At 40.9% G+C, this 12124-nt stretch overlaps 1 long non-coding RNA gene across 1 annotated transcript; it reads right to left on the bottom strand.

The window, feature by feature from the left end:
* Positions 1 to 2300: 2300 nt before the first annotated feature.
* LOC132405196 (uncharacterized) lies at positions 2301 to 11672 on the bottom strand. The gene is made up of 3 exons (XR_009515790.1): positions 11550 to 11672; positions 8573 to 8724; positions 2301 to 2971 (listed from the first exon to the last, which is right to left on the bottom strand). It is a non-coding gene; the product is annotated as an uncharacterized LOC132405196 (long non-coding RNA).
* Positions 11673 to 12124: the final 452 nt, after the last annotated feature.

Genomic DNA, 12124 nt, shown 5'->3' with positions numbered 1-12124 from the left:
CAGGGAGACTTGGATAGGCTGGGTGAGTGTGCAGATACTTGGCAGATGTCATTCAATGTGAATAAATGTGAAGCTATCCACTTTGGAAGCAGGAACAAGAGGGCAGAGTATTGTCTGAATGGTGTAGAGTTAGGTAAGGGAGAAATGCAAAGAGACCTAGGAGTCCTAGTTCATCAGTCAATGAAGGTGAATGAGCAAGTGCAGCAGGCAGTGAAGAGAGCAAATGGAATGTTGTCCTTTATTACAAGGGGAATTGAGTACAAGAGCAAGGATGTCCTTTTGCATTTGTACAGGGCCCTGGTGAGACCACACCTGGAATATTGTGTACAGTTTTGGTCTCCAGGTTTAAGGAAGGACATTCTGGCAATTGAGGAAGTACAGCATAGATTCACTAGGTTGATTCCTGGGATGGCAGGGCTGTCTTACGCAGAGAGATTGGAGAGATTGGGCTTGTACACACTGGAATTGAGGAGATTGAGAGGGGATCTGATTGAAACGTTTAAGATAATTAAAGGATTTGATAGGATTGAGGAAGGAAATATGTTCCAGATGATGGGAGAGTCCAGTACCAGAGGGCATGGATTGAGAATAAGAGGTCAGTTATTTAAAACAGAGTTGAGGAAGAGCTTCTTCTCCCAGAGAGTTGTGGAGGTGTGGAATGCACTGCCTCGGAAGATGGTGGAGGCCAATTCTCTGGATGCTTTCAAGAAGGAGCTAGATAGATATCTGATGGATAGGGGAATCAAGGGATATGGGGACAAGGCAGGAACCGGGTATTGATAGTAGATGATCAGCCATGATCTCAGCATGGCGGTGCAGGCTTGAAGGGCCAAATGGTCTACCTCTGCACCTACTGTCTATTGTCTGGGGGACCTAAGTTGTAAGGAAAGAGTGAAAGGTGAAAAGTTTAAGGGGAACATGAGGGAAAACTCCTTCACTCAGTTGGCCGTGAGAGCGTGGAATAAGCTGCCAGCACAAGTGGTGCATGCAAACTCGATTTCAACGTTTATGTGGTTTGGATATGTACATGGATTGTAGGGATATGGAGGGCTATGGTCCTGGTGCATGCAGGTCAATGGGAGTAGGCTGTTTAAATGGTTTCAGCATGGACTAGATGGGGCGAAGGGCTTGTTCCTGTGCTGTACTTTTCTATGACTCTATAACTCCAAGAACACAGCATTTTTTCATTACATGCTAGTATAGCCGCTGAGAAATGCATCCAGCTTATCTTCAATGGAGCTAACACTGGAGAGCAGCACCAATGGGTGGGGCCGTCCCGGACCGCCTCCAGTATCTCCTCTCCTGGGTGGCTGCATCAGGCGACCCCGCAACACGAGGGCCTGGTCTGCGTGACAAATGAGGCCACACGGCTCCCCACCGTCAGTCTCGCCAGTTAACTAGTGAACCAGACTTACAGAATTCTACATTATCAATGTCCAGCAGGGACTTGCAATCACAAAAAAAACATCCAAGATAATCATTTGTACCATATATTGAACTGCGCACCACATCCATGAATACCCTCGATGCCTCCCTCCTTGGGTCACTATAGCAGGTAGCAAGAGGATATACAACAAGTACAGCACCACTGCTATTGAGCAACCTGCTGCTGTGCTAGACCTGCAGTACTTGATGTTCTTAACATCCAGCAGTGTCTCGCGATCATAAAAAAGACACAAGGGATGAACAATTACATCTTTGTTTGGACCCAGGGAATCCACTCCAACCAAGCATGCCACCACCTTACTGAAATTACAAAATAACACAAGATATTCAGCAGATGCTGGAAATCCAGAGTAACACATAAAATGTTGTTGGAACTCAGCAGGTCAGACAGCATCTATGGAAATGAATGAAGATTCGACATTTCAAGCCAATGAAGGGTCTCAGCCCAAAATATCGACTCTTTATTCCTTTCCATAGATGCTGCCTGACATACTGAGTTCCTCCAGCTTTTTGTCTGCTTTACTCTAAATTAAAAGTAATGTTTAGTTACAAGGGAAGAATAACTAAGGATGGATAAACAGGAATGGGACGGTCTCCTGCTGAGTATAACTGCTCGAGCTTTTGACTCTGAGAATTAAATAGAAAAAGGAATATGAAGCAGAGATATCCAAAACCTCTGTCAGATCTTGGCTTGGCTCCGGCATATGTCTTTGCTCTGCCAATTCATAGAAACATCAGTCATAGCAGCAGCAATAGCCTGACCTGCTCCTCAAACCTCTTCCACCTTTCATTAAGATTAAGGCTGATCTACATACATGATGTAAAGGAATACTACACCATATTGTCTTGCCACCACTGTAAGGAAATTCCTTAGGTTGCCATGAAATGATTTTTCTACCTACAGAAAGAACATTTCATGGCAAAAAGCTTAAATTATGTTTAAACATAAAATTAGCATGGGCTTACTTCACCTTAACTGAATTCAAGTTCATCTTACCATCTGTCGTTCAAAAGTTGTTCCTAGAGTAGAGTAGCCTGTATGCATTGAAGTAAACAGTAAGCTGATGAATGGGAAAGAAATAGAAGAATATATGGATCAATTTGGATGTGTAGGAGCAGGTTTGTGTGGAGCACAAGACCAGTGGAGAGTAGGATTGATATCCTATTTTATGCTGTAACTTCTATAAAAACCAATGTAGTTTTGACTTGCCTATGCAAGTTAAAATCAGATTTTTGACATTTACAGTTATTTTTTATTTTATATTATTTAGCATTCTTGCTTCTGAGAGATCAGTAAGTTGGCTCGTTAAAATGTAAACCACAGGATATGTAATATCCAGTCCTTTTAGCTCTTAACCCACCCCACCATCCAAGGCCCCAAGCAACTCTTCACTTGCACTTCTTCCAATCAAGTGCACAAAACGGATTTGTCCACCCCAGAAATAATAAATGCAGATCTGATGATTGTTTTCCTTAGCAGCTACTTCAATCTGCTGGTCTGGCCTTCCAGCAGGATACTGTAAATCTGAAATAAGAACAGAAAATACTATAAACACTTAGCAGCCAGTCACGATCGCACTGACAACAGCAACCAGAAAATGGAATGGGTTATCATCTTGAATTGAAGGCCCCTCCTCTCTTAAAAATGTTTCTTTCTTGAACAATAACCAGAGAGCTCAAACCATTGTTATTACTGCAGTCTTGCCCAGGGGCTATTCTCACTACTGGCCTTTCAAACCCAGAAGAAGAAGACCAGAAGAAAGAATCGTGCCCTGTAGCACTAAATAAATCACAAAGTAACAGTGGAAGGAGGTTCTCATTTTATCGCAAGAACTGTAATGCAGTCCTTCGCAGAGTTAATGAGCTTAAGGAGAAGCAGGCCAGATAGCATGATCCTCATCTGACTGCCAGAAAAGATTGGCTCTAACTGTTGAACCCATTAAGCAAGTCATATGATGTAATGCTGCAGGAGTGTACTTGTGAAGTCCCACTAGGCTGTTACCGTACATTTATTGCTGTTCAACACAGTGACAGAAAATACCTTGCCTCTATTCTATACGATTATTGTAATATTAATTGGGCGGTTTATCTGAACTCACCAGACAAACTGGTTTCAAAAGAAAATTATAGATATTATATAACTGTAAATGCTAAAAATATTTCATAATTTGCAGTCTGTCAAAGCCTTATCCAGGCCCCTTGCGTTCTGTATTGACATGGGAATTTTTTTTTATTTTAACTTCTTTCTTCTTGCACCTTCTTGTTTCACTTAGATCTCTCCTGTTCATTCTCCATGTTAGGGAGGTAAAGAGATACAAAAATGAAAGAGGGATTTATAATGCAACATAACCATCAATGCTATGTGGTTCCAGCTATAGGCTCCAACATTCTGGAATGATCCTATTCAAGTACTGAATTTCACACAGTAATGATTTTTATAGAAACTCTAAGAATTGAAAGTAGCACTTTGGAGGAGTGACCTGGACTTTTGTGGTATAAAGATTGAAGGTGCTGTATCTCTGAAATGTTTCCTGAACAGTTTTAATATTGGTGTTGACAGAAAACATATTGTACAGAGGATGACATTGCATTCTAAATACATTCTGAATTCCTTTCTCCTTTGTTCAAGCTTCTCCAATTACATAAAATTATTTTCCTCCTCCTCCACCCACCCACCCAAACTTCCTTCCTTATCCAACTATCTAACTCCTCCATTGTTTTGGTCATTATCTTCAACTGTTTCTATGCATAAGCTTGTCTATTTCTTCACTCCTGTGTCTTTTATCTCTCCCACGCTGTCCTCCAGTTCTGAGAGATTGCACTTTCACCTGTTTGTTTCCTGGCATTCATATTGCTCACCATCTTCACACAGAGTCCCTCTACCTATCTATCTCTCCTACTCTCTCTCTCCTCTTTGCACAATTCTTCTTTTTTGTTATTTTCCCCCTCTTTTACCCTCTTATGCTCCTGTAGGAAATAGCTGCATTATAACAAAGGAAAGGTGGCAAGGTGGCATCATCAATGGCCACAGATGACTAAGGTGGTTATAATAAGCAAGGTTTTCAACTTCTCCAGCATTAATTTGGATTGTCTTAGAGCAGGGGTGACCAACCTTTTACATTCTGTGCATCAATATTTTCACACACAAGTTCTATATTAACATATTCTTACAAGAATTCAATGGGGGTACAAGAGTTGTATGGCGCATCTGAACTCATGCGTGAAGAAATTGACACATGGAATGTAAAAGGTTGGCCACCCCTGTGAGGTACTTAGAGTGGTAGAATTTTAAAAGAATCTCGAGAGCTTTTTGAAGTAGCAAGTAAGAAGTCCGATTGGGGAAGGGGAATTACTGGGCCAAGCATTAGGAAATGTAACTTGTTAAGTGGCTGCAGTGCAACTGGGAGGGCATTTTAAAGAAAGCAACCATAATTTTGGAAATGTTAATGTAGTTATTAAAAAGGATGATGACTGGATATTAAAATCTTGAACTGGAGAAAGGCTGATCCCAATCTATCAGACAAAACCTGGCAAATTTAGACTAGGAGCAACTACTTACTGTTGGTCTACATCAGACAGGTGGAAATCACACAAAAATGAAATCCATGATGCAAGGGAATTCAAGGCCAGAGAGGTGAAAAATCAGGGCAATATCCCCAAGTTTTGCTGGATTAGATAAAGGGTTACAACTATGGAAATGGAAAACATTGGAAGGCTAACATGAATATAATAAATGAGTGTGGAGAGGTAATTAAAAAAGTTAAGCATGGACATGCAATATCACCAGCAGACAAGATTAAGGGGCATATCAGAATACTTTTTTAAGTCTATTAAGGGCAAGAAAGAAACCAAAGAAAATGTAAAGTTCATTAAAGATCAAAGGGGCAAAGTGTATATGGAAACAGGAGCAGCAAGTGAAGTCTTAAATTAATAATTTTCAACTGTATTCGCTATGGACAGGACCATTGTATTTGGAGGGGGCAGTGAAATTCTAGAGAAAGCCATCTTAAAAAAAAAGGCACTAGTTGCCTTAGCAGTACCTGAGAAAATTATCTATGGGAAACAAGATTGACAGAGATCTTTAAATCCTAGCTGGCCATAGGTGTGATGGCATATGACTGGAAGACATCAAATTTGGCATGACTCTTTGACCGAGAATTTTGAGACAATGGCTTCCAACAGTCTTCCGGATGATGTCATTTCATCGTAATAGGAATGATGGTTTTCCTCGGATCAAATTTTCCCAGCCCCATTCAGCTCTCAGAGGCCATTGAAGGTAAAAAAAATTACCTGAGGTAATGACAAGTATAATGGCATACAGTGACTGAGAGTCTAACATTCCCCATTTCAAAATGTTAGCAGTAACATTCAAAAAGATCTTTTGAACATGGACCTGCTTTATACTTCTGCTGTGGAAGATATTTTTTCCCTATATATTAATAAAAAGGATCACAAATGAGAAGCCTTTGGTAGATAATGTTATATTTTGTAACTTTCAAACATAAAACAAATTCAAAGAAACTCACAGGAGTCCAAAAATATGGGTGTAGTTTGAATTTAAATTAAGCGAGGCATACAAATATCAGGTGGTGGCAATTAAGGTATTTTTACATATAATCCATAATCAATTATTTAAACAATTAGGAATGCTTAGTCAAACATTACACAGCATCTATTAAACATACTAACCCCTTCCCCTTGGAAGTTTTCATGTTTTATTGCTTTACAACATTGAATAACAGTGGATTTAATTGGCTTTTTTGACACTGATGAACAGAAAAAGACTTTTTTGTCGGTGAAAACAGATCTCTACAGAGTGAATTAAATTAATTACAAATATAAAACATAATTAATTGATTGCTTAAGTATTCACTTCCTTTAATATGACACTCCAATCATCACTGGTGCAAGAAATTGGTTTTAGAAGTCACATGATTAATTAAATGGAGATCTGTTTTTGGAGACCTGTGTGTCGTCAAGGTGTTTCAATTGATTGTAGTAAAAAAACACCTGTATCTGGAAAGTCCAACTGCTGGTGAGTCAGTATCCAGGCAACAACTCCACTTTGAAGACAAAAAGAACATTTCAAGCGGCTCCGTGAAAAGGATATTGAAAAGTACAAAGCAGGAGAAGGATACTAGAAGATGTCCAAGTCAATGAATATCTCTTGGAGTACAGTTAAGTCAATTGTCAAGAAATGGAAAGAATATGGCACAGCTGTAAATATGCCTAGAGCAAGCTTTCCTCAAAAAATGAGTGACCTTGCAAGAAGGGGATTAGTGAGGGAGGCCACCAGGAGATCTATGACAACTCTGGAGGAGTTTCAGGCTTCAGTGGCTGAGATGGGAGAGACTGTGCATGCAACAACTGTTACTTGGGTGCTTCACCAGTTGCAGCTTTATGGGAGAGTGGCAAAGAGAAAGGCACTGTTGGAAAAAAATTCACATGAAATCTTGGCTAGAATTTGCCAGAAGTTTGCATGTGGAAGTGTGGTGAACTGTGTGTGCCTGTCTGGACACGTCCCCTGCTGACTGCTCCTGTGGCTCCTCCCACAGGCCCCTGTATAAAGGCGAACTGAGGCCTGACGCTCGGCCTCAGTCTCCAGGACGTAGTATGATGGTCACTCACTTCTGGTTCCTTCTTCCAGTCAATAAAAGCTGATATCTCGCCTTACGTCTCAGAGTGAGTTATTGATGGTGCATCAGGAAGTCAGCTGGAAGAAAGTTCTTGGGTCTGATGAAACCAAAATTGAGCATTCTGGCCATCAAACTAAATGCTATGGTTGGCACAAGCCAAAGACCACACATAATCAAAAACACACCGTTCCTACTGTGAAGCATGGTGGTGGCAGCATCTATCCATAGGGATGCTTCACTGCAGCAGGCCCTGGAGGGCTTGTGAAGGTAGGGAGTAAAATGAATGCAGCAAAATACTGGGAAATCCTGGGGGAAAACCTGATGTAGTCTGCAAGAGAATTGTGACTTGGGAGAAGATTTGTTTCTCAGCAAGATAGTGACCCCAAGCGTACAACAAAATCTACACAAGAGTGGCTTAAAAACAGCAAAGTTAAAAGCCTAGAGTGATCAAATCAGAGGCCAGACCTCCATCCGATTGAGAATTTGTGGATGGACTTGTAAATGGCTGTTCACTCATGATCCCCATCCAATCTGACAGAACTTGAGCAGTTTTGTAAAGAAGAATGGAGAAAAATTGCAATGTCCAGGTATGTAAAGATTATAGAGACCTATCCACACAGACTCAAGGCTGTAATTGCTAGCAAAGGTGCTTCTACTAAATACTGATTTGAAGGGGGTGAATGCTTATGCAATCAATTATTTTGTTTTATATTTGTAATTAATTTAGATCAGTTTGTAGAGATATATTTTCAATTTGACACAAGAGTCTTTTTCTATTGATCAGTATCAAAAAAGCCAAGTTAAATCTACTGTGATTCAATGTAGCAAAACAATAAAACATGAAAACTTCCAAGGTGGTGAATGTTTTTATAGGTACTGTACATACAAGATTAATCAAATATTATCAAAATATCAAATACATATAGCTGACATATTGATGGGGTGAGAGCTTGTGAGGAGTAGTATGGGTAGATAATTAAAAATAAATCACTAATAGTTGAAGAGAACCATCCACAAGAAAAACTTAAAATGCTGCAAGTATTTCTGTCAGACAGCACCTGGGCAGACAGAAACAAAATGTGATCAATACTTTGTAGTCTAAGTTAGTCTGTCAGCAGTTCTGATGAAAGACTATCAAACTGAATCTTTAACTGTGTATTTGACTCCACAGATGGTATTTGTTGGATATTGCCAACGTTTATAAACTGTTTACATGGTGATTTGTTTGCAATATGCCTGTGACACAAACACATCTGTTGTTCCCAACATCATCTTTACTTGATCTCCACAGATTCTGTTGGAGTTTAAAATGAGGAAGGAAACCGTCATGATCCCTATGGCTTGCCATAGAGCAATGAGCTGCTTGGTTTTGGTTTAATTTTATCAAGTTAATTGTTGCTGGCGCGTTTTACCCACAGTATATGGTTATTTTAAAGAGGACTCTCAGTCAGTGCCTTAGTGGGGTCATTGTGTCGGAGAGGATGATTTACCTTGTGGTGTCACTCTGGCGCTCCTCAGAGGCTCTGATTCTGATGTTTAACCTCCTGCCTCTTCTCTGAGGATCCTGCTGTTCCTCCACACCTGGTCCTTCATGAGCAGACCATGACAGAAACCTCCTACTGAAGAAGGCCGCTTCTTGCAGCTGCATCCAAGTGCAAAGCATCATATAAGCAGCATTGACAGGAACAACATAAGTTAAACATAAATTCTACACGAATTTTACACAAAAACTCAATTATAACCAAACAAACAAGACCCTTGTAATGCAGTGTGGTCAGTGGTCATGGTGTTGCTTAAACTCTAAGGTTTTGTCGGTTAATTGAAGAACCATGTGGTTGAAGGGAAGAACCTAATGGAGTGGGACTTTAGGTATCTGTACTTCCTGCCCGATAATAGATGCAAAAAGACTGCATGGTCCAAGTGGTGAGGATCTTTGATGTCAGATGTTGCCTTTGTGAGACCATGCCTCCTGCAGATACTACCAGTATAGGGACAGATGTGCTCATGATATGATAGTCTCTACGGCTTCTTGGAATTCTGCGCATTCCAACTGCTATACCAGACCATGACACAACTTATCAGGATACTTTGAGAAGTACATCTGTAGAAGTTTGTTAGAGTTTTCAATGACCATAAGATATAGGGGCAGAAGTAGGCCATTTGGCCCATTGAGTCTGCTCCACCATGGGCTGGTTCTTCCAGTCATCCCCACATCCCTGCCTTCTCCACATACCCTTTGACGCCCTTGCTGATCAAGAGCCTATCTGTCTCTGCCTTAAATGCACTCAGTGACTTGGCCTCCACAGTCGCTCGTGGCAACAAATTCCACAGATTTACCATCCTCTGACTAAAGTCATTTCTCCACATCTCTGTGGATGTGTCCACAGAGATGTGTCCATCACAATGGACGTCCTTCAATCCTGAAGTCGTGCCCTCTTGTCCTAGACTCCCCTACCATGGGAAATAACTTTGCCATATCTAATCTGTTCAGGCCTTTTAACATATGGAATGTTTCTATGAGATTCCTCCCCCCCCCCCATTCTCCTGAACTCCAGGGAATACAGCCCAAGAGCTGCCAGATGTTCCTCATATGGTAACCCTTTCATTCCTGGAGTTATTCTCGTGAACCCTCTCCAATGTCAGTATATTTTTCTAAAATAAGGAGCCCAAAATCGCACACAATACTCCAAATGTGGTCTCACAAGTACCTTATAGAGCCTCAACATCACATATTCTTATATTCTATACCTCTAGAGATGAATGCCAACATTGCATTCGCCTTCTTCACAACCAACCCAGCCTGGAGGTTACCCTTTAGGGTATCCTGCACAAGGGCTCCCAAGTCCCTTTGCATCTCTGCATTTTGAATTCATTCCACTTCTAAGTAAGAGTCTGCCCATTTATTTCTTCCACCAAATTGCATGACCATACACTTTCCAACATTGTATTTCATTTGCCACATTTTTGCTCATTCCCCTAAAATATCTAGGCCTCCCAGTAGACTCTCTGTTTCCTCAACACTACCCTCTCCTCAACCTAACTTTGTATCATCAGCAAAGTTAGTGACAAATCCATTAATCCCATAGTCCAAATAATTGACATACATCATAAAAAGCAGCGGTTCCAACACTGACCCTTGTGGAACTACACTGGTAACTGGCAGCCAGCCAGAATACGATCCCTTTATTCCCACTCTCTGTTTTCTGCCGACCAGACAATGCTTCACCCGTGCTAGTAACTTCCCTGTAATTCCATGGGCTCTTATCTTGCTAAGCAGCTGTATGTGCGACATGTTGTCAAAGGCCTTCTGAAAATCCAATTACACCACATCTACTGTATCTCCTTTGTCTACCTTGCTTGTAATTTCCTCAAAAAATTGCAGTAGGTTAGTCAAGCAGGATTTTCCTTTCTGGAAACCATGCTGGCTTTGGCCTATCTTGTCATGTGCCTCCAGGTACTCCGTAATCTCATCCCTAACAATTGATTCCAACAACTCCCAACCACTGATGTCACGCTAACAGGTCTATAGTTTCTTTTCTGCTGCCTCCCACCCTTCTTAAATAGCAGAGTAACATTCGCAATTTTCTAGCAGATCCTGCTAGAATCTATCAATTCTTGAAAGTTCTCTGTTAATGCCTCCACAATCTCTCCAACTACTTCCTTCAAAACTCAAGGCTGCATTCCATCAAGTCCAGGAGATTTATCGACCCTCAGACCATTAAGCTTCCTGAGCACCTTCTCAGTCATAATTTTCACTGCACAAACTTCACTTCCCTGACACTCTTGAATGTCCATTATACTGCAGGTGTCTTCCACTGTGAAGACTGATGCAAAATATGCATTCAGTTCCTCTGCCATCTCTGCATCTCTCATTACAATATCTTCAGCATCATTTTGTATTGGTCCTATATTTACCCTCAACTCTCTTTTACCCTTTATATACTTAGAATAGCTTTTAGTATCTTCTTTGATATTAGTCGCCAGCTTCCTTTCATAATTCACCTTTTCCTTCCTAATGACCTTTCCTTCTGTAGGTTTTTAAAAGCCTTCCAATTCTCTAACATCCCATTAGCTTTGGCTTCCTTGCATGCCCTCTCTTTTGCTTTTACTTTGGCCCTGTATTCACTTGTCAGCCATGGTAGTGACAAGCTGAACTTCCTTAACCTCCTAAGAAAGTAAAGACACATTTCACAGTTTGCTTCAATATTTTGATGCACATGGGACAAATACAGCTGTTCTTTATCTTTATCTTAATCTACATGCTGGACCCAGGACAGTCATCTGATGTGTTAACACCTAGGAATTTAAAGCTTGGCTCTCTCCACCACTGATTCCCATGTAGACTGGTGGATGTTCACCCTCCTTCTCATTCATGAAGTCAATAATCTGTTGTTAAGTTTTCCTCACATTGAGTGAGATGTTTTTGTTGTGGCACTCAACCTGTCTCATTCTGGTAAACCTACTCACCACTACTTGTGATTCATCCAATTACAGTAGCGTCATCAACAAATTTGAAGATGGCTTTGGAGTTGTCCTTTGGCACTCAGTTCATGCGGGAGGCTAAGCATACAGCCCTGAGATGCACCTTTGTTGCTGACCCGTGAGGTGGTGAGGTAGAGATATTGTTAGCAAAACTCACTGACTGGGCGAAACAGAGCTGGCTGTCAGCTGGTGACTCCAAGGATGCCACGGTGTTGCTCACAGGTAATTAGCCCACAAATTTACCTGAATGTCTTAAAAGAGCTGCTCTCCAAGTGGGGATCAGGGGAAAAAAGTAAGTTATTTATTTCTTTTAAATGTTGAATTCATTTTAATCTTTCGATGTGACTGTTAAAAATTTTTACAGCGGTTCAAAGTTTCTAAAGTCTCTGAATATCTGAGACACTTTAAAAATTATTACAAATGCTTCCCAGCTTTGAGAGGAACTGAGACCCGGCTCAGGTGTTGCTTCCTTTCGAGTACTGTTGAGGTACTTCAGTGAAGGTATCATGCTGGTGGAGGCCTAGACACCACTGAGACCTTCCTTTATCTCACTGCCTGAC

Source organism: Hypanus sabinus, chromosome 15, assembly GCF_030144855.1.
Source record: "Hypanus sabinus isolate sHypSab1 chromosome 15, sHypSab1.hap1, whole genome shotgun sequence".
Lineage (NCBI taxonomy): Eukaryota > Metazoa > Chordata > Chondrichthyes > Myliobatiformes > Dasyatidae > Hypanus > Hypanus sabinus.
Note: the sequence above shows the minus strand (reverse complement) of the source record. Positions and strands in the feature narration are given on the sequence as shown.